Below are 24,491 nucleotides of genomic sequence, written 5' to 3' on the forward strand. Positions count from 1 at the left end.
ATAAGGAAACAAGTAAAACAGTATGTTGAAGCTATTTTAAAATATTTTGAATTAATTAACCAAATATTAGATGATAGAATAAAAGAATGTAAGTTAGATAGGCACCCATTCAGAAACGGATATACAGGTTTCAAAGTTAAATATACTACCACTAACGTCCAGTACTAGCAGTATAACAATGGGAGAAAAATTTAATTGAAAGACCGCGGGAAGTTTGTTGCCATTAATGGATGGTTCGGAAGAAACGACCAAAAGGTTAGTGGATGCTATTGAATTATACAATGGGTTGTTAGACGAAGAGGGAAAAAAATTATTAATAACATATGTTTTAAAAACTAGATTAACTGAAAACGCAAAAATTAGGTTACAAACTAAGTATGAACAGTGTGACCAGTTAATAAAGGATTTACAAGATCATTTTTTACCAAAAATATCTACGGCTGCCGTATCTGCCGAATTGCATAAGGCAAAACAAAAAAAACTCAAACAATTGACGATTTTGGGAAACAAATAGAGAATTTATTAACTAAATTAACAATTGCCCAAGCTGACGGTAACAATCAATTATTTCCAATTTTACAGAAAGCAAATGAAAAAATTGCGATTCACACTTTTGCCAATGGCCTAAAAGACCCTGAGTTAAGAACTATTATAAAAGCTAGGGATTATTCTAAATTAGCAGACGCCATAAAGGGAGCTATGGATGAAGGATCAAATAATTGTAGGTCAGAGGAAGTATATCGTGTAAGGTTTACTAATAATTTTAGATCTAGGGGGCATAATACGTATCAACACAATAATAATTATGTTAGGGGTAATCAATATAGAGGTGTTGGTAATAACCACAGCAATCAGAATTATCAATTTAGAGGCAATAGTATTCGAGGAAGAAATTTTGGTCATAGGGGCAGAAATAATTACAATAGGCAAAATAATTTTAGCAGTAAACAAGTACAGTACAATAGGCCGCGAGTATATACAGCTAAGAACGAAAATACGGAAGAGGAACCTCATTCTACACAGCAGTTTTTTCGTGCCCATTAAGACAACAAAAGAAAAAATTGAGTTAATATTAAATGCTAACGGGTTAAATTTTGTACGAATGGGTCACGAAGGGGAAGAGTATAAATTTTTAATAGACACTGGTGCAACCATCAGTATAATTTTTGATAAATTTGTCGACAAAAGTAAAATAAATACTTCAAACTGTGTTACAATTAAAGGTATAACTGGGTTAGTAAAAGCACTAGGAACAGCAAATATCGCATTACAGATAGCCGACGTATGCATACAGCACGAGTTCACTGTTATGAATCAAGTAGATGCTGACATACACGGAATGATTGGTTCAGATTTTTTACAGAAATACCTAACAGTAATCGACTATGAAAAATTTGCACTTTTTTTAAACATAAATGCAGAAACAGTTATGTTGCCAATAGAAACCAATCATAATCACTTTACAATATTACCGCCCAGATGCGAATATACTAAATATTTTAATGTAAGTACAAATGACGACTTGGTAGTTTTAGCGAATGAAATTTGTGAAGGAGTATTTGTTGCTAGAACTTTAGTTCGTCCAATAGACGGAAAAATACCTGTCAAAATTCTTAACACTCGTGAGGAAACTATAAACTTAAACAATTTTACTCCTAGTATAGATAACTTAAGTAATTATACAGTATGCAGATTTAAGGAAAATGATGAAATATCAGTAAATAGAGTAGATAAAGTATTAGAATTAATTAAGACCGAACATTTAACGAAAGACGAGAAATTTTCATTACAAAGAGTTTGTTCAAAATATGCTGACTTATTTCAACTTGAAGATGACCCACTTACCGTTACAAACGTATATCAGGAAAGTATTCAATTAAAACCGTCAACTACACCCGTGTATATTAAACCTTATAGACTTCCGCAATCTCAAAAGGAAGAAATACATAGTCAAATTCAAACAATGTTAGATAATGACATTATAGAAGACACTAAATCACCATGGTCTTCTCCTCTTTTACTAGTTCCGAAAAAGTCAGAGCAAGAAGGAAAAAAAAAATGGAGAGTCGTTATTGATTATAGGCAGTTAAATAAACAAATTGAAGACGATAAATTTCCTTTGCCAAATATTTGTGAAATCTTAGATTCCTTATCCGGAGCAATGTACTTTACTCATTTAGATCTTTTTCAAGGATATTACCAGGTTGAATTAGAAGAAAAAAGTCGAAAATATACTGCATTTACTACTGATAGAGGTCAATACCAAATGAAAAGGCTTCCAATGGGATTAAAAATTAGCCCTAGTTCATTTTCTCGTGTCATGACTATTGCAATGTCTGGATTAACGTATGATAAATGTTTCGTATACCTAGATGATTTAATAGTTTTTGGTAATAATTTAATCAATCACAATAAAAATCTAACAAAAGTACTGCAGCGGTTAAGGGAAGTAAATTTAAAATTAAACCCATACAAATGTGAATTTCTAAAGAAAGAGTTATTTTATTTAGGTCATATAATAACACCCGACGGTATTTTACCTGATCCAGCAAAAGTCAAAGCTGTTAAAGAATATCCATTACCCAAGGACGCCGACGGCGCCAGACGATTTGTAGCATTAGCAAATTATTACCGTAGGTACATTAAAAATTTTGCAGATATCGCAGCACCGCTAAATTATTTGTTAAAAAAAAATGTTCCATTTAGTTGGACGGCGGAATGTCAGTCTAGTTTCGATAAATTAAAAAATTCTTTAATAAAACCACCCGTGTTACAATATCCAAATTTTTCAGAAGACAATCATTTTATTTTAAAAACTGACGCATCAGGAATTGCGTTGGGAGCAGTTTTATGCAATGGTGATGATAAACCAGTCGCATTTGCAAGCAGAACATTAAATCAAGCAGAAAAAAATTATTGTACGATAGAAAAGGAACTTTTGGCTATTGTGTGGGCTGTAAAACATTTTCGTCCTTATCTATACGGTCGTAAATTTGAAATTTTTACCGATCATCGACCATTAATTTATTTATTTGGCATGAACAACAAATCTAGTCGACTAACTAAATTTCGTTTAATTTTAGACGAATATGATTTTTCAATTAAATATATACAGGGAAAACAAAACGTAACTGCAGACGCTTTGTCTCGTATTGAAATCACTTCAGATGAATTAAAAGCTATGAATTCGAGAATTGAAGAAACAGTTCTTGTTATAACACGTTCAATATCACAAAATCTAGACAAAAATAACGTAATTCTTCATGATAGGACTGATCACCCTGGCGTGGTAGAGTTGCTAAAGAAACCAATTAAAGCTACTGAATTAAGACCAATTTCACAAGAAGAGTTTTCCAAAATTTTGAAGAATAAAAAGTATGATGTGCACATAGGAGAATATATTTATGATAAGGAGTTGCAACTAATTTATTATTGTATACAGGATTCTCGATCAACGTCGTCATTAAGTGAGTCGTTGAGAGACCTAGAATATATATGTAAACAAAATAATATTCCGGAATTAATCGTAATAAAAAAGAATCAGAACGCGTTCTACCCAAATAGGTTTTGTATAAATAAGAACTTCCTAAATGAAATAATTAAAATTGGAAAACAATTGAAAACCAGAAATTTAAAAATTAGTATATTAAAAGATATTGAACATATAACCGACAAAGATACACAACAGTTAATTATTAATGATTTTCACATGTTACCTACAGGAGGGCATGCTGGAATCAACAGAACATATAACAATATAAAAAGGTATTATTTTTGGAATGGATTACAGAAAGATGTACAAAATTTTATTAGAAAATGTGATGACTATCAAAGGTATAAACATTCAAACGCTAAGATTGAACCGATGGAAATAACAACCACAGCTACTTCCGCATATCAAAAAGTTTATTTAGATCTGATAGGTCCATTAGAACCAGATGAAAAAAACCATAAGTATATCCTTACGTTACAATGTGAGTTAAGTAAATTCGTAGAAGCATACCCTTTAATCAATAAAGAAGCTAATACCGTAGCCGAAGCTTTTGTACAAAACTTTATATTAAGGTATGGTGTTCCAGATGAAATAGTTACAGATAAAGGTACAGAATTTTTAAACTCAACATTGACAGAGGTTTGCAAAATTTTAAAGATAAAAAAAACTAAATTCAACAGCATACCACCACCAAACTTTAGGCTCTTTGGAAAATTCTCATAAAAACTTAGGTTCATATCTCAGAATGCAGATTGCTAATCACCCAGATGCATGGAGTACATGGGTATCATTTTGGTGTTTTGCGTACAACAATTCGGTTCATACTGAAACGCGTTACACGCCTTTCGAATTAGTTTTTGGTAAAACTTGCAAAATTCCTTCAAATATAACAACAAAAACTGATCCAATGTATAATTTTGATAGTTATCCAATTCAATTAAAATACCGTTTACAACAAGCATGTCAAGATGCTAGACAAAATTTGTTAAATTCAAAGTACAGACGAAAAAATTACTATGATTTGAAAAGTGTAGTTACAGATTATAAGGTAGGAGATAAGATTTTGTTAAAAAACGAATGTAATCATAAAATGGATCCATTATTTAAAGGTCCGTTTGAAATAGTAGAAGTTAAGCAACCAAATATTATCATTAGAGTAGATCGTAAATTGCAAGAGGTACATAAAAATAGAGTTAAGTTATAATGTAAGTTGCTAAAACAATTTCATTATTGTAAATTATAGCATATTAGCATAGTAAGTATTTAATTTTAGTGATGGAAAAAAAAATATACATTGACCTCCAACAATATATATTTTTTTTAAGTTTCCGAGGGAGATGTAATGTAATAATTAGTGATTGCCGAAATTAGGATACACGTGCATAAGGTTTCAAAACTTTGAGTTCAAATAATTGTTGATTCATAATCATTGCATTGAACTGATTTAAATTAATGCATTAACTTTCTTGCGAAAACGCTTATTATAGCAGTAAGCATTATTCCACTTTCGGTGTGTCACTAGTAGGTTAATATTACTAACAGTAGATTTGTAATCAAGATCGAGTAAGCATGTACCAGTAATTACTGTCTACGGAATTTATTCAATTCCTAATAAAATAAATATGAAGTTTTCGTGATCTTAATTAAACCAAACCCCTGCAAATATCACAGGGCGATGCTTCAAAAAAGTTTGGAAATCTGTATAGTAACCCCATGAGCGATAATATTTAAATTTCCTTTCCCAATTACCTTTGCAGTACCGCATGTTGTGGTGGTAACCATCCGTTTTCAAGAAAATAAAAGAGTAACGGACCTTTCTATTTATTTTAACGCTATTTTAGTGATCCGCTTACAAATTACACCCACCAAAACGATTGTGTAGTGTAAACTGACAAAGATTGAATAGGGGTATTCACAACTAAAACTTTAGCACGTGTTTATTACTTTTCCACTTTCAAAAGCAATGTGTTGGTAGGATTTAGATATCCATCCAAACTTTTACATACTCGCGCCACTTAATTTATACCCCATTATTATATAGCCTTTATAAACACATACCTAAAATAGAACGACTATCGACCGCTCCTATGTGCGTACTACCATATTAAGTACTTACCTATCATTTCAAATACCTTTCAAATTCCAAGATTCAGTAAACGCCTTTTAATTCTGTAATGGCCATTTGCTTCGAAAAAGTTAAGCCGAGCTTAGCTTAAGCGTAGCTTAAAATCCACGGTAACCATTGTCGCAATAATCTTTGCTATGGATGTGCTTATTCGTAAATAACCCACCGGATTTGCCCTTAACAAATTGAAATATTCTCACATACAGGATGTCCCGTCATTATTTTTGGTGTCTGTGACGAAGGGGCTGAATCAGATTACAAAAGAATCGTTTCAGGACTGTTCCCAAAATATCTTCGAGGGGTTACATAATAGTAGTTCAACAATAGCATGGCCAGCATGATGGCTCGCACAACTAGTTACTGACCATCGACACCTGAGAATCACTCACATTCCAGGGCTATTATGCCAAACTCATACTAATACCAGGGCGCGTACGGAACTTAACTGCCCTTCAAAACGCCCAAGTCCAATGCATCCATCATCTGTGTAGAATGAATCGTCCATTCATAACCTGTTTAGTATTACGCCACATTTTACGATCAGGGGTGTGTCTGCGTCCCGTTAAGATTACTACTAAAATACCGTTCTTACAATATTAGGCCTTGGCTTCATTTGGACAATTTCTTGTTTTTATTAGTTTTGATAGTTCGCGTTTTAAATATTTGCATAGGTATGTTTATAAATTAAAGGTTTAATTTACGATGAAATTATAACACCCTGTAGATCGGTAACGAATCGCTTGCGGACCTATTTTTATATAAACTTAGTCATAAAATAAGCCAGAGTTCCTTTTACCCTTGTATACTGTGCTATAAATACAAACATTCTAAACTGCGAACTGTATCCCATTGAATTACAAATTCTAAATTTTCCAATTAAAATTGGTAAAGAGGAAAACTCCATTAAAATGAGAGAACGGGAAATGTATTTCACTCGATTTACGACTGAGGCTTGTAATAAAATATGTTAAACGTCTGTTAAGCACCTCTAAAAACTAGTAAACCTGAACAATTTCCGTGTTCAAAGATTTGTTAACACCGGGGAAATGCACACGAAGGACCCATATTTTACAATTAGTTCTAAAATTACTCATGCGAAAACATAAACATAACTCAATAAAAAGAGGTCACAATTGAGGATATTTTAAGATTTCAAGGTCCATTGAGTTACTTCAATAAATATAATGACTTGTCAACTTATTATGTTTATTTTTATATCTTGCGGAAGTGATTCTTATCCATCAGACGCGAGTTTATAAAACTAAAGGGAATCATAATCCTATAAGGGAAGCACAGAGACTTCTTGAAAACTTCGGTAATTAAAAATAATAATTGTTCACCGAAACATAAATCATGCCAAATTTGCCACTTTGACGTAGGCGCTTTAATCGGGTCTTCGTTTACAAAATACAAATATCGGTTAATTAGATTACCCAAGGAACGTAGCACTTCCCGAACAAAAATTCTCATCTCTAATTTCCCAACTCGGTATTTTGACTTTAATTTTGTACAGACCCAAACCGCTTTTCTAATTTACAGCGGCATTGAGGAAATTTGAATCTGATTAAGGGCAAAAAATGAGCCGCCTCGCTCCGGCATTATCATCGCTTTTGTTTTAATTGGTAGCTTCTGCATTTCTGCATTAGACTTCAAATTCCATTCAAGCTCGGTAGGTTTTAACAGAAAATTGTTATTTCGCACAGGTAAAATCGATTTGCGCAATGCAATGCAGCTACAAATTTCACTTATGCACATTTATCTAACAAAGTCAAAAAGGTGTTATAGATAACCGTATTTGTTGCGTTTGTATGATGGACAAATTGTTTGCGTTGGGCTCCTTGAGAAAAAATAAATCCCCGTATTTCAATGAGCTACGCTATCAAAGCGGGTTTGAGTTTGCATTGGACCTCATTTTATTTGCAAATATAGAGGGCAATACGTTGAGATAAATTTAAGTAAATCTAGAATTTTAGAATATATTTGTATAGGATTTGTGTAAATATTGTACCCTAATTAGTAAGAATAACTTAGAGGGCTATACTTTTACCCTCCCCTCAAAAAATGCCAGGCTCTTGTGGCTCATAGTTTGATAACTTAGGTCGGTGGTCGTGGTTGAAACTATTTGTGTTAAGTACTGGAAGGCCACCCATGGTTATTTGGAGAACCATAATAGTCCGGGAAATAGAGACTGAAAATGGACCATATCCTGCAAAACGAGAAGTTCCAATTTTTTTGCATGTCATACAAGAATATCTGGTGGTTAAGAATCTAAGTTTTCGACCTCCCACCCCTTTGGTTTTAAGGATGGTACGGGGGAAGCGTACCACCCTTAAAACCAAAGAAATTTGGTTGGTTTTTTAGTTTTTCAATCATATCTTTTTATAGGTTTACTTTACAAAAAAATATTGTTATCAGAAATTGTGGACTATAAAATTCTACACAACTTTTATATACACTACTTTTTTGTGAAATGTTTATTAAAAACGATATTTTTTTCTAAAGTGAACCATTAAAAAGATATGATTGAAAAACTAAGAAACCAACCAAATTTCAGGGGTTTTGGGGGTGGTACGGGGGGAAGCACAAGGAGTGGGAGGTCGAAAACTTAGATTCTTAACCACCAGATGACTGTCTATGACATGCAAAATAAATCGGAACTACTTCTCATTTTGCAAGTTAAAACCCTCTATTCCCTGGACTATAATGTAACGTTGAGTTCACGTGACAAATCTATAGTAGGTATAAAATAGGATATTGACGTAATTTATGCAATGCAAAAGCAAATAACCATAAAAATTAGTTTATCTACACTACCCTTTGCAATTATTTAAGTAATTTACTTCTGAACCTCCACCTCTAGCCAAATTGGTACGTAAATCAGGTTGATACCAAGTATGGTAATATTTCAAAAACACGCTTCAACAAACTGTTATAATTTTTGAATTTTGAATGTTTGAATTATAGTTGCTAGGTAGATTTGTTGTGTTTGCCTTTGCAAATGACATTGTAGTTCGATATTTACTACATATGATACGTTTTTCTTTACTAGAACCATCTATGGTTAAAATTTCGTTGGAAAATCCGCTAAAAACAATAATCAACAATCAAGTGTAAAACTGTTACTTGTGCGTTAATAAATCAGAAACATTTTATAAAACTTGTGATTAACAAACTCTTGTGATAATAAATAAAAATCTGCTTGCTCGCGATCCAAATCAGAATTAAAATTTTATAGGTTCCAAGTCTATAGTTCCTTCACCTTTATTTTTTATATGGCCTGTAAAAAAAGGACACACTGTATTGAGTAGCATATTTATTACGAATTCAACGATATAAGGGGGACAAAAAAACAAAAGTTGATTTCAACAAGATGGTGCACCTGCGCACATCTTAATCGTGCGTGAATATCTGTCGGACATATTTTCCATTTTTCAGGAAATTTGTTCGATAGGTATTATCGCCCAACTATCCTGTTGAAACCAACAGTTTCCCAATTTTGTTTTTTTTTGTGTGCCGTACATCGATGTACTCGTAATAAAAAATGCTACTCAATACAGTGTGTACTTTTTACGGGTCATATAAAAAAATAAAGTTGATGATTCCTCCGAAACGAAACGTTGTATTCAAAATCTCTCGACGCTGTCTGGTGGAGCTCAAAAAGTGACAATGCGAAAGTGTTTTTAATTTTTTTATATCTGTTCAAATGACATTAGACAAAAATAAAAACGAGATCGGCAAATTTCAGTTTTTCTGACATATCCAAAGTGTTAGGACGAACTCATAATTCGACTCACGGAGAATAGAAGTGAGCCATGATTAACGAGCGGCAATATCCGCCCATTTTGGGAAAAGGACTCCCTAACCACCGAGCTAACCATCTTACGATATATATTAATGTTTTCTAGGCTTAAGTTTAGTTCAGTAAGCGTAGTTGGTAAATACAGTCCATTTAGTGTAAGAATTAGTGTAAGGTGCTACAATAAAGGAAACCGTGAAAGCACTACTTGTTCTTATTTCAAATCAACATCTACCCCAACTGGGCTTGCTGGATTCAACATTGGTCGTCTTCGACCCGGATTATTTGAAGATTGGACGGATTTATCGACAACATCGAGGCATATTGATCGAGAGCAAAAGAGTTCGTACGAGTGGTTTCGCGGGATTGGACTAAGGCAAGGATTGTGGATTGGTGGCAGCTTGAGCATCTTATGCAAGGACGGTTTTTCACAAGGGCAAAACCGATTCACAACAGCATCAAGGATACGCACTGTACAGAGATCGTTTCAAGGATATTTTACAAGAAGGGTTGAACAACGGTGAAGCTTCAGCATCTTCGAGAAACACAAGGTCAGATCTTTTTATGTTGTTACACGTTACACATACGTTATAGGTACCTATTACATATTGGTATTCAAGTTACTTGTTAGCATAACTTAATACCAAGGGAAGGCTTAAACAGAAAAGTAAGGAAAGAAATGTTACAAAGGGTGCACTATTTCAATTTAGAAAGGTTATTTTTACGCTTTAGGATTAGTATTGGATTGATTAACTATAAGTAGATGTTTAGTTTGATTATTAAAATACATAGTAAAAGTTTGGTTGACACGAATGCCCACAGTAATTTGATACTTTGTTGAAAACAGATGTGACAAAACCCATAGGCGGTACTTTAAGGGATCAAAGAAGGTATAGGCAACTGTTTGTATTACATTTTACACCCAATAGTTAATTATAGAAAAGGAAGTTTTTTTTATCACAAACGGACATTAATAAAATTAGTTATAGTTAATTTAGGCACTTTGCGACTTTTTCAAACTAATTAAGTCGTTTTTCACGCAATAAGAATTTAATTTGGAATAGGTTACTTTTGCTATTGTATATTCAATCCAAGCTAACATTAGGTACGCATGCATTTGATTGTTTAGGAACATAGGTTGATTGTGTTTCACGCTTGAGAAATGACTATTTTGTAGGAAAATAAGGCTTGTCAACGAAATATTTATACGTTTTCAATAAGTTTAACAAAATGGCAGATAGGGATACTATGGTCCACAAGCGAGGTAGAATTAAGGCGAAAATTACTAGAATTGAACATTTTGTAACGGCAAATGATGACAATTTATTGATTGACAGTAATGAATTTGTAATTAGGGAAACTATGTTAGTTAAGGCGTACGAAGAATATGAGAACATTCAGGATCAATTAGAGGAAATAGATGGTAGCCAAGAGAGTGATAGGGTTGAAGTAGAATTACAATATACATCTTTACATAGCAAACTTAAAACTACAATTTCTAAACGATTAAATTCAGAACAGCAAGGTGGTGGGGAGTCAAGTAATGTCGCGGATAATTCAGGGCCTTCAGCAAGTTCCTCTTCTAAGGTCAAACTTCCGAATATCAATATACCAACTTTTTCCGGCAAATACGAAGAGTATAACTCTTTTATAGAGTTATTTGACTCTCTCATTAATTGTGATAAGCACTTAAATAAGGTTCAGAAGTTCATATATCTTAAGTCAGTTTTAAAGAATGAGCCACTATTAGTGATCAAGGACCTAAAAACTACCGAGTCAAATTATGATGTTGCGCTAGAGATTTTAAAGAAAAGGTATGATAATAAATTAGTTACAATAAACTGCCACATTCAAAATTTACTGGAAGCACAACTTTTAAAGGGTGATTCACCATCTTTGAGGAATTTTATCACAAGACTTAAACAAAACTACAATGCTCTTGCAGCTTTAGGGGTTCCCGTAGAGGCATGGGACTTAATTTTGGTGTATATAATGGCATCAAAATTAGATTTTGACACACACCGAGCTTATAAGCTTGAGCGTGATTCTACGGTATTGCCAAGTTTTTCAACTTTTATGGATTTTTTGGACAAACGGTGTTCCGCTCTGGAATCATTAACTAAACCAGAGTACAAACAAAAATCATTCAAGGCTAGTTATTTATCATTAACAGGGGCAACAGAAAATGCAACACTCAAATGCATTTGTTGCAATTTAGACAAGCATGCTATCCACAGGTGCAACAGATTTCAAACATTTGATTTAGCTCATAAAAGAGACTTCGTAACAAAGAATCGGCTTTGCTACAATTGTTTGGGATATAAACATACGGCAAACAGCTGTAAATCGGATGGCTGTAGAATTTGCAAGGGAAGGCATCATTCCTCGTTACATGAGGAGAAACAACGAAAGGGGGATGGAAGTAATGGGGTGAATCAAGGTCTAAATAGGTTTAATTGGCAGCAAAGAGACAACCAGGGTACTGATGATAGGTCACAAGGGAATGGTAGAGATTTACCACAGTCTACATCGACGGTAATGTTATCTACTACAGCTGAAAAAATGGTTCCATGTTTAGTATCCAAGGCGGAGACTCAGGTTGTATTACCAACAGCTATGGTCAATTTGGTTTGCCATGATGGTTCCAGGATACAGGGTAGAGCACTTTTGGATTCGGCCTCTATGTGTTCAGTTATTACGTCTCATATGGCAGAAAAATTAGGGTTGCCAAGGAATTTGGCAAACATTCACATTGCTGGTTTTGCGAAAAGGGATGTTAAGATCACTAGTGTTGTAAGGGTTGAGATTGAGTCCCAATGTTATTCCAGGGAAAGGGTTGCTACAGTGTGTGCTATTATGCCGAGAGAAATTACTGGTCCATTACCTCAGGCTTTCGTTGATATCGGTTCTTTAAACATACCCAGCGGTTTGGAGTTGGCCGATGCAAAATTCGGTGTTCCACGGGAAATAGACTTACTGTTGGGAGCGGATATTTACTTCAATGTGCTTATTGAGGGGATTCTAAAATTAGGTGACGGGTTTCCGGTTCTCCAAAATACCTTGTTTGGTTGGGTTATAGGGGGGAGTGGTCCAGGTAGAATAAGCATATGGTCAAACGTGATGGTCTCTTTATTTTCGCAAGGTCCAGACTTAGATTTATTGATCACACAATTTTGGAGATTAGAGGAGATTTCAGGTAAAAGACACATGTCCCCTCAGGATAAGACGTGTGAAGAAATTTATTCCAAAACCACAAAAAGGTTAGGTTCAGGGAAATTTGAAGTTAGGTTGCCTATTCGGAAGAATTATAGGGCTTCATTGTTGGGTGAATCTCTTTCTATGGCTACACAAAGGTTCTTGTCGTTAGAGAAACGGTTTCAGAGGGATCCACATTTAAAAAAGGAATATACGGCTTTTATTGAAGAATATTTGGAACTAGGTCATGCAAAGGATATTACTAATGATGCTAGGCTTTTAGAAAAACGTAGATACTACTTTCCGCATCATTGCGTAATTCGAGAGGATAAGTCAACTACAAAATATCGGGTAGTATTCGATGGATCGATGAAAACAACTTCCGGTTTAAGTCTGAATGACATTTTGTTAAAGGGAAATCCCGTTCAACCGGATTTGTTTGACATTATTGTTAGATTTCGAACTTTTAAATATGTTTTAACAAGTGATATTCAAAAAATGTATAGGTGTGTACAGGTTCATCCGGATGATAGAGTTTTACAAAATATTATTTGGAGGGATGACCCATCAGCACAAATGCGTCATCTCGAATTACAAACAGTCACTTATGGAAGCAGTTGCGGTCCGTTTCTAGCAACTCGCACATTGGTAGAATTAGCAAATCAGGGTAAAGAGTCCTATCCGTTGGCGGCGCAGGTTTTGCTACAACAGACGTACGTTGATGATATATTAGGAGGAGCTAATACGTTAGATGAATTAATTAAATTACAAACTGAATTAACCTCATTATTAGCGTCGGCAGGGTTTAAACTGCATAAATGGAATTCTAATAACGGGTCTTTGGTGTCTTTTCAAAAAGAAATTACTTCTAAAGTTTTGGGCGTTTTATGGGATCCTGTGTCTGATTCCTTTCAGGTATCGGTACCGGAATTAATAAAAAAAGATAGGTTTACTAAGCGCGAAGTTTTAGGCATCATAGGCCAGATATTCGATCCTATAGGATTTGTAGGGGTTGTGACAATTTCAGCCAAGGTATTCATGCAACGGTTGTGGGCACAAAAGCTTCAATGGGATGATATTTTACCACTTCAGTTATTAACTGAATGGCTAGGGTTTTATAGGAAATTGCCAAGGTTAAAGGAGCTGTGTATAAAGCGATGGACATTGGAACCTGGAAAGGTAACAAGTATACAACTTGTAGGGTTTTCCGATGCAAGCATGGTGGCGTATGGAGCTTGTCTGTATGTCAGGGTTTTGTACGACGATAATAGAATTTCGTGTAATCTTGTTTGCTCAAAATCTAGGGTTTCGCCTCTCAAAACGGTCTCCTTGCCTAGGCTGGAGCTTTGCGGATTACTATTATTGGCTCGTATGAGTGATAAATTTAGGTCATGTATGAAATTTAAATGGGATAAAGTTGTTTTATACAGTGATTCTAACATTGTACTTGCGTGGACGCAGTCATCGCCTTCACGTTGGACCACATTTGTAGCCAACAGGGTATCAGAAATTCAGGACTTAACTTTGGATGCGGAGATTAGGCACATCTCATCGACTTTAAATCCTGCAGACTATATATCTCGCGGACTGGACCCCGAGAGTTTGTTGGAATGTAAGACTTGGTTTCAGGGGCCTGAATTCTTGTCGGATCCAGATTGTTTTTTAAAACCGGAACAGATAACACTAGAAATTTCTTCGGTACCTGAACAAAAACAGGTTTCGTTCATTCAAACAACAACGGTTGACATAGAAATTTTGTCCAGGTTCTCTTCCTTTACTAGGATGCAACGATGCATTGCTTATATGATGAGATTCGTAACAAACACACGGAAAGATTCGTTAAAGGTTTATGGCGCTCTTTCTACACAGGAGATTAGCAGATCTCGTATTTGTATTTTTAGGATCGTTCAGATGAAATACTTCTCGGAAGAAATAACATGTTTAAAAGAGAATAAGTCACTGCCAAAAAATAGTGTACTTTTGTCTCTGAACCCTTTTCTGGATACGAATGGGTTGCTAAGAGTAGGAGGACGACTGGAAAATGCTCCTTTGTCATTTGATGCTAAGCATCCAGTTATTCTTCCTTGTAAGGATCATGTTACCGACATAATGATTGAAGGCGAACATTTAAGGTTAGGCCATGCTGGCCCAAGGGCAGTCCTTAACAGTCTACGACAACGGGTTTGGCCTATAAGGTCTTTGCGACGAATAAAGGCAATTATACTTAGGTGCGTGAAATGTCACCGATTTAGAGCAGTTGGCTCTAAGCAACTTATGGGGAGTTTGCCTATTGAGCGAACACAGTTGGTTCGTGCCTTTTTGCACACCGGTCTCGATTTTGGAGGTCCTATAATGGTCAAGGAGTCACGGTTGCGTAAGGCACGTGTGAGTAAATCTTACATTGCACTCTTCGTGTGCATGGCTACCAAAGCCATACACATTGAATTAGTTAGTAGTCTGTCTACTAATGATTTTATGCTAGCACTAAAGCGTTTTGTTTCTCGGCGGGGAAATCCGATTTCTATCAGTAGTGACAACGCGACAAATTTCAAAGGGACAAATAATGCCTTGCATGAGGTCTATAAGTTCTTTAAAGAACACGCTTGCAAGATTCAGGATTTCGTATCCACTAGTGAAATTCAATGGAAGTTTATACCACCAAGTAGCCCCCACTGGGGTGGATTGTGGGAAGCTGGCATAAAAAGTACAAAATTCCACCTAAAAAGGGTAATTGGAAATTCAGTATTATCATTTGAAGTTTTATGTACTGTATTGACCCAAATAGAAGCAATTCTGAATTCAAGGCCGCTACAGCCCATGTCAGATTCAATTTCCGATTTGACTTGTTTAACGCCGGGGCATTTCCTAATAGGCCAACCACTATCTTCATTTCCGGAAAGGGACGTATCAGAATTGCCACTTAATCGTCTCAATATTTGGCAGCAATGCTCCAAATTGAGGCAAGATTTTTGGAAAATGTGGTCGAGAGATTACCTAAATTTATTACAAAATCGACCAAAATGGAAAACTTCAGAGTCCAATTTACTAGTTGGAGATCTAGTGTTAGTGAGGGAGGATCACTTACCTCCTCTTGAGTGGTGTCTAGCTAGAATTTTAGAGGTGATGCCTGGACGCGATAATAAGGTCCGGGTAGTCAAATTAAAAACAGTTAATGGTGAGTTTACGAGACCGGTGACGAAATTAAGTCCACTGCCTCTGCAATTACGCAGTTTTGTTGAGGACTCGTCCTCAAAGGGGGGAGAATGTTAGGGAGCGAACTCATAATTCGACACGGAGAATTAGAAGTGAGCCATGATTAACGAGCGGCAATATCCGCCCATTTTGGGAAAAGGACTCCCTAACCATCTTACGATATATACATATGTTTTCTAGGCTTAAGTTAGTTCAGTAAGCGTAGTTGGTAAATACAGTCCATTTAGTGTAAGAATTAGTGTAAGGTGCTACAATAAAGGAAACCGTGAAAGCACTACTTGTTCTTATTTCAAAGCAACATCTACCCCAACTGGGCTTGCTGGATTCAACAAAGTAATAATTAACTCTAATTGCACAACATTTCCCTAATTTGACCATTTCGCGCGAAAGTAGGTTTACGGTCTTTTTGAAGTTCGATACTGTACTAAAAAAAGCTGTAAAACTCAGTTTTAATGCCTCCACATAATAGTAAAGTTTTAATTTGTACCCCAAGACACTAGAAATGGAAATAGATAAAATATTTTACTCCAGTAACGTATTTCGGAATTTATACGAATTATACTTAAACAAGCATATTCTTAGCACATATATAAATACTTGGATGCAGCGCTCCATACACTGAGGTAATGTGCTTTGACTGTACGGATTAATTTAAATAAAAGCACGGATTAGAGAGCAACCACCAATTAAAATCAATGAAAGGTGATAGGTATACAAAAAGCGTGGGCTTTTGTTTTTAAGGTACTTAATTAATCCACAATTAATTAATTAATTTGGAAGTTTGGAAATACACACTTATTCGGCTGCAGCGGGCAGTCGTGGGCGTGCAAAGCCGAAATTAATTGGTAATCGGAGAGCTTTTGGCTGCGGAAATTCTATAATTGAAAATAACTAGATTTCTCTGTACATTTAAAATCTTGAACGGCGAGAAATGAGGATTTGTATAAAAGTTTTTATTTGAAAATCCGTAAAGTTATACATTTACAGTGTTTGCAGATTTCATTTTTATCTTTACGTCTTATATCTTTTTGTTACTTACATTTTTCCTAGAATCTTTTTTTTAATATAAACATATTTCACATAGAACTTTTTATAAACATTGATATGTCAATTTTGACAGGAGTCTGGTAAAGGTGACAGGAGGCAGGAAAAGTAGTCTGGTAAAGTGTTACTGTCACTGGCATGGAAACTAACTAACTTCCCGACATATATAAACATGAAAATGAAGGTTTCATGGCGATTTCGGGAAAAGGAATTTCAGGTAAAACAAGATTTATTCAAGCTCTACACATTTATTCCCACCGTTTGTTTCTCTTATAAAATACTCACGAACAACTCATCAGTATCCAAAATTTCCAGGCAGTTTCTGTTGTGGCATGGGAAGCAGGGCAAATTATAGAAATCTTGCAACACTTATGCTAGAGCTCTAGAGCTTAAAATTGATTGCGTTACGTTATTGGCTTTATGATTACACAACAATGTTCCGTAGAGGTACACCTACTACATTTGCAGTCGTAGAATCACACTGAAAAAAATGACTTCCTTGTGGTAACAAATTTAGAATTGCTACATGCATATTGTTGCAGCAGCAAAAAGAAATGGTTTTTAGAACTAAATAATTTACTGCTTTAGTTTTCCCAAGTAGTTGCGATTTCCTGGGGTTAATAATGAAACTTTGTTGGAGGATAGCAAACATTTTTTGTTAAGAGCGCCAACGAGCATTTTGCATTGATTCCATGAACATAAAAGTATGCCTTCATAACAAAAAGCAGTTTGCTGATAAACCTAATACCACTGTATTTGTGACAACATACTAAATTCCTTAACTTGAAGGACGAAAATAATATAAAATTTTATTTATAATACTGCAATCATGCAATTCCCAAGTAGTTGACAGGATGTGCTTATCTCACCTTGCCTTGCATGTCCCAGAGTGCCAGCCAGATGTGAGAGGACATCATTACAAAGTACTCTGTGACCCTGTCCAGTGTCATAATTACTAGCTCATTTTTTCATGGTAAGTCGCCAATCTTGTACCTACTGAATTTCGGTTATTTACATTACGAACTTTTAGTATTTTAATGTTTTTTCAATGGCTGGTGTAGGTGATATATTGGAACAATGGGGATTCCCGGAACTACTTTTGGTGTTTGAAGGTAAGTGTAACTTTAATCCATAAATTGTTTTGAACTATCTTTTGTTTTCCGGCATTTTCATTTTTAGATTTTTCGAACAACGACAACTCGAAAAGTGCCGGTCTGATCAGAAACTGGTCGAGGAACTTTTTATTCAGTTTTCTTTGTATAACACCATCCCATAGTCCGTGTGCGCGAATTTCGAAACACGCTGCATATGTAAAAGCTGTTTACATGTAGTGTAGGTAAGTTTTAATCTCGGTTTTAATTTAAGTGTTTTATATTTTGTCTTTGGAGATGTTAATGATAAAAAAGTTTTTTTTTTGTAGTTAGGTAAACAGTAAGTGATTTAATAAATGTGTATTTAAAAAAAAAGTGATTTGTTTTAATTGACATCACCAAAACGCGTGGACGATGCAGACAGAGCGGAAAATTTATTGTTCCAACCAGGATTCATAGTTAATCCAACTAATCATTTGAGACAATTTATGAGTTTCCAGCATAAAGGGTATGCTACTACAACAAAGATAAAAAAGGACAAATTAGGAGGTCCAGCAAATACTCGTTAGTTTATATAACAATACCGCTATGTTGCTGCGACTAAGCATTACTTGTTACAGGGACAAATTTTTTTGCAAGCTTATTTAGTTCCTCAAACAAAAATGGTATGCTTTCTTAACTAACTTGTATAATTTGTCACAAGTAATTGTTTTAGCTACTGGAACAAATTTACTTCCAACAAGTTATGTTGATTTCCTACAGCAAATAATTTTGTTGAGGCTATAGCTACTAAAAAAATTAGTTGGAGTAACTAATTGTTAGTTGCGACAACATTTCTTTTTTTTCAGTGCTCGAATGTTCTTTTCTTCTGACGTTTATTAGGTATGGCAAAAACGATTTGCCGAGCTCAAATTCAAAGAAATTGATACCCTACACGTGGAAACGAGGGTCGACGCAGATTGTAAAACAATGTATGTGAAATTCATTACTGCTGTCCTGTAAATACCGCAAACGACGCAGTTCCTTAAAATCACAAAATTACGTCTGCCATTTTGCAAGAAAAATCGCGTGCTTTGGTCTTTGAGAGGATTTTCATACACGCTGAAAAACAAGGTTCGTTCGTGACCCGTCATCGCCAAAGCTAATATTTATCTGCTGCCTTTGGGAAAAGCAAACACACTTTTTTGGGGCCTATTTCCAAGGCATTCAGAACCTCCAGGTCGTTTTAAGCTGAAAGAAAAATGAAATTGAATATTCCAGGGGCCTCCAAAGGGTCTAAAAAACACAGACAGAACACATGAGTGTAAAAATACCACGACAGTTAGAATTTCATAGCTTTTTAGGGGTGCTCATTGTAGTAGCGGCGAGTGAGCAGGTTGAAGTACAAGTTGGTGTTGCTTCATAATGGGTTTCGAAGTCTGGTGACGTAAAGTCGGCATAACAAGAGCTAAAGTGGTTATCTCAATTGGTTTTATCCGCTACAGACCGCAGCGTAAGAAAGAGGTCTTAGAGGTCATTTCTGTACTATGGGAAATGCAACTTGGCATATTTAACCCTAATACATGGGATTGATTTACTATCATGGCTCTTATTTTAAACTGTAGGACAACCATGAAATAAACGAAACAGTGATTAAAGATGGCCGTTTTTCTTAATAAGAATTGCTAGAACGGTTACCCTAGCAACCCTAAATAGATGAATTTAGCCTTAGCCATTAGCGCTTATTCCGTGCAAGGGGTGAACCTTTTGCGAAAATCAAATTGTTTTATTTTTAAGGTGGTTATCCTTGTAGGAGACCCACTAGAAATCTTAAATACATGGACACAACAATTCAGCCCCAATCCGTTTTGAAATTGCATAATTTCAAATGAAAATAATTTCTTCTCTGTTGAATAAGAGAAGAGCTTAAACAGAGAGTAGTCCAAACGAGAATGAAAGAATAATGAATTTGAGGAAGAGTTAAGAAGAATATGGTCGAAGATTTTGGTGGTATTTTAGACCAAACGGAAAAGAACTTGAAGAGAATTTGAAATGAACTCGAGAAGAATCCTAAGAGAAACTGAAGGGAAAGTTCACGGTGACATGAGGGAGAACTGGGGAAAACTTGAAAAGGAAATCTTGATGCGAACCTTGAGTTGAGAAGACAGATTCAGATGAACCTGAAGGTGACATCGCACTTTAAAAAATTAAGGGGTAAACTGGAAGCTGTGAGGTACAACAAATATGAAAGGAAAAGGCCCTTCAGGCGGATCATAAAAAGTTTCAAAAAGCACTATGGTCGTTTTTGTGAACGACTCCGAATGAGTATTGCTCGTTTATTAATGGTCGTGTTCATATAACACATAAGGAAATTAATAACAACAAAACGAATAAATAGTAGCAATAACGAGGCCAAAGTTGGAAGTTGACAAAAAAGGCAGAAGGCGAGCGAGCGATTCGAACGGTCGACGTTTTGGGGTCATATTTTATCGTTAATTCCCGTCCGGAAAACAGGTTAATCGTAATGAAATATGCAATATAAAAACGAACCGCAAAATAATTCGACCGACGATGTTTATATCGCACCTAAACAACGTTATTTATTGCTTCATACAGAGAAACAAACAATAAACCAACCGAAAAACGGCTGCGGGCAAATTGAAATTTAATCAATCCTTACGGAGCGTAACATCGACAGCTCTTGGGAGGGTATTTATGATCATAAATAACGGCGAATAGCTCGCATGCGGCGTAATAAAACATCCTTGTTGAGGACATTTGTCCGTAACGGCGAACCGCCGTCGTCTTCGACGACGCCGCGCGTCCCCGCGCAAATATATATAGGCGCGACAAAAAATAAAGCAAGATTTCCGATCCAATCGCGATTTTGAAAAATTAAAGTCGTATTTTACAGGCGGCACTAAAGACGTTAACACGCTTTTCCCCTTTCGGCCTTTCAAATTAGCGCCATTATTTTCGAAAGTCGAAGAGCGCGCTCACTTTTCTAGTCGCGCTCTCCTCGTAATTAATAGACAAAATTTGGTCGACATAAATTTAAGGGAGAAACAACACAATTATTCATTCTGATTTAGAGGATTGTTTAATGCCGACCGGGTGAATTCGTATTTCCTACACTCGAAATTCGTGTTGGCAATTTTTTTAATTGACGTCTGCGACATGTTCACAATGCGATCTTAAAATATCTGAATTTTAACTGTTACGAAATGTCGGGTTACTGACAACTGCATTAATTTTACTATGTGCAGCTGTTCGGCTAACTATTCGACATTTATTAGACGTCACAACTGCTATCTACCTTATACACGCCACCAAAATGGTAGAAATTGAACTTTGAAAATTGGCAGGAAGGCGGTTCTCTTGGATTTTTCCTTTTAACTTACACTAGTCGGTGGTTTCCAGTTTCAAGAACCGAATAGGTCCTTCCAACATTAATTTTGTACTACGCCAATTTTAACTGAAATATGAAATTTCTATTTGGCGTTCCTACTTAACGCCTAGGTACAAAACTTTGGCCTAGGGAATAAAGATTGCCACATTAGAATTGTGATGATTTCTGTTTTCGGACATATACAGGGTGTTTTTTTGGGAGTTTTAGTTAAACGTTTCTGGGAAAGTAAAATAGGTAGGTTTTTGAAAATTTGAACTTAGGAGTTACTCTGAAGGCCGAATCGATGTAAAATATTTTCAAAATAGCCGCACTTCCGGAAACACCGGAAGTAGATAGTAACTTCGTTATTTTAAATGGCAACCCCTATTTTTCATTGCATTTTTGGATTCTACGTGAAATTTCAATTCCTTTGATACCCATATGTCGATATCTGCCATTTATGGTTTTTAAGTTATTTTGACTTTAAGAAAAAAAATGGCGGATGCAGACGGTACCTTGATAATTGATTACTTGAAAACGGTTGTAGTCATGGCAACCCATTTTTATCAGTGCATAGAGAATGAATAGGGCTTTCTTTTAGTGTACTTAAAAAAAAGTTGCGTACAACCGCACCTATGGAGATCCAAAATTTAAGAAACTTTAAAGTCTATAAACTCAGTTTTTTTAAATGGAATGACCCTGTTCTTATTATTGCATGAGATAGAGAATCGAAATTGGCATATTTTGATATTACATATTCCTATAGCTATCTTTAACAGTTTCTGATTTATTCCCATTTCATTTGATTTGACCTAGGAATTGATGCGATTTTTTTCGCATTTTCTTTTTAGTAGTTGGCCATGATTCTATAACAATCGAATTTTAAACAAATCAAGGAATGGATTCGTTAATATCATTGATTCTAGTCTAAATAATTCATTAATAAATAAGTTTTTTGTTAAGGATATAGGACGGAAAATTTTTGAAAAATCTAGACAGAGTCGTTCAATTGAATTTCTTAAACAACGTATAAGTCTGGAAATTAAGAGAGGTAATGCGATATCTGTTCTAGCAACAATTCCATACCAAAAATGTTTCAACGAAGTTTTTTATATTTTGCATTGAATTCATTTTGTTAATCTTGCATTTGCAATTCAATTCATTCTCTTAAATATTCTCTTGTAGAGCTTTGTATCACTTGTGCTTCAACGGTTTGTAGTGCATTTGGGGGTACAATATTTCCAAAATTGATACAATTTCGTTCCAGTGTTCGAATGAATGTACGGCAAGCACGTGCCGCGATTCTGTCCATTTCACCATAAATAACAATTAAATTCCAAAATAGGTGAAACCACTCCGAGTCATTTTTCGATTTTTGAAAAACTTATGTTCACCTATAACAGTAGGTGACGGATTAGTGTCACTAGATTTGTTTAAAATTCGATTGTTATAAAATCATGGCCGACTACTAAAAAGAAAATCCGAAAAAAATAGTGTCAATTCAATAAAATGGGAATAAGTCAGAAACTGTTAAAGATAGCTATAGGAACATGTAATATTAAAATATGCCAATTTCGATTCTCTATCTCATGCAATAGTAAGAACGGGGTCATTCCATTTAAAAAAACTGAGTTTATAGACTTTAAAGTTTCTTAAATTTGGATCTCCATAGGTGCGGTTGTACGCAACTTAACTTTTTGTTAAGTACACTAAAAGAAAGCCCTATTCATTCTCAATGCACTGATAAAAATGGGTTGCCATGACTACAACCGTTTTCAAGTAATCAATTATCAAGGTACCGTCTGCATCCGCCATTTTTTTTCTTGAAGTCAAAATAACTTAAAAACCATAAATGGCGGATATCGACATATGGGTATTAAAAGAATTGAAATTTCATGTAGAATCCAAAAATGCAATAAAAAATAGGGGTTGCCATTTAAAATAACGAAGTTACTATCTCTACTTCCGGTGTTTCCGGAAGTGCGGTCATTTTGAAAATATTTTACATCCATTCGGCCTTCAGAGTAACTCCTAAGTTCAAATTTTCAAAAACCTACCTATTTTACTTTCCCTGAAACGTTTAACTAAAGCTCCCAAAAAAACACCCTGTACAGTGCTATTTATTAAGAAGTAGACAAAATCTCTTCTGACAACCAGATCTTGCTGTTTTGTTTTAAGAAATCATTTTGGTTGCATAAAATTAGGCGCCCTTCAGAAGAGATTTTCTCATTTAAAAGTAGATAAACACACTTAAATCCTATGTCAACTTCATAAAGAATAGCACTGTATATTGTGGCTGGGTATGTAACACTATACGACTGCAAAAAAGAGATAAATTTGTCATTAATTAATATTTGTACTTCAAAAAGACCGCAGGTTTTGAATACTGCCGCCCCATGTACAAAGTAGCAGAGAAGTATGCATCGCTTTTATACAGGGTCCCTATTAAAGAGGGAACCGAAGCTCTCACGCTCAAACCGTTTGAGATGTAGGCATGAAAATTCGATTTGAGTGCGACCGCCATCTCGAATTTTTTTAAGTGGTAACATGGGGAACGAATGACTCTAAATAGGGAACTACTCGAGCGTCGTAGGGAACTCGAGTGCGTCATATATTTATTTATTTTATTTTTGGCCCTTATGTTTAAGTTTAAGTTTAATTTTTAAGACACAAACAACAGAAGAAAAAAAACGAAATAAAAATGGCAGCTGTCCTCCATTCTCGAACCTGCAGCCCTTCAACCTCCCTCCGCTGGGTTCTAGCTCACCTTATTAGTGTCCTACCTCCCATTTCCGCTGTCAAAATGGCTCTTGGTTCATTCATATACAGGCACAAATGCCAGATTTATTTACCTCGCATTTGATGTTTCAATGTTCTTGACCAAATTTCTTCTCAGATCTTCAAATGGGCGCATAAACTTGGTAGCACAGCTAGGGCGTTGCAGGTGCTGCACCACCAAAACCCGCAACATAATAAAATACTAGATTTATTGGCATCTGACGTTGAAGAAGATTACTTGGCATTAGATAATATGTATCCATGAGCGTTTTTCGGAAAAAATAAGACCATTAACGTAATCAGTTTACCTTCCCATACACGCTTACTTCCTTACGTAACCGTAGAAGTGGGTTTTAAATATTAATCGCCATCGATTATTAAAGCTGGAA

General features: G+C 35.3%; 1 protein-coding gene across 2 annotated transcripts in view; it reads left to right on the forward strand.

Moving 5' to 3' along the window:
• The window catches only part of LOC116176514 (origin recognition complex subunit 5-like), a 566,782-nt gene that overhangs the window by 219,966 nt on the left and 322,325 nt on the right, over positions 1 to 24,491 (forward strand). The window lies entirely within an intron of this gene.

Source organism: Photinus pyralis, unplaced genomic scaffold (assembly GCF_008802855.1).
Source record: "Photinus pyralis isolate 1611_PpyrPB1 unplaced genomic scaffold, Ppyr1.3 Ppyr1.4_LG7, whole genome shotgun sequence".
In the NCBI taxonomy this organism is placed as follows: Eukaryota; Metazoa; Arthropoda; class Insecta; order Coleoptera; family Lampyridae; genus Photinus; species Photinus pyralis.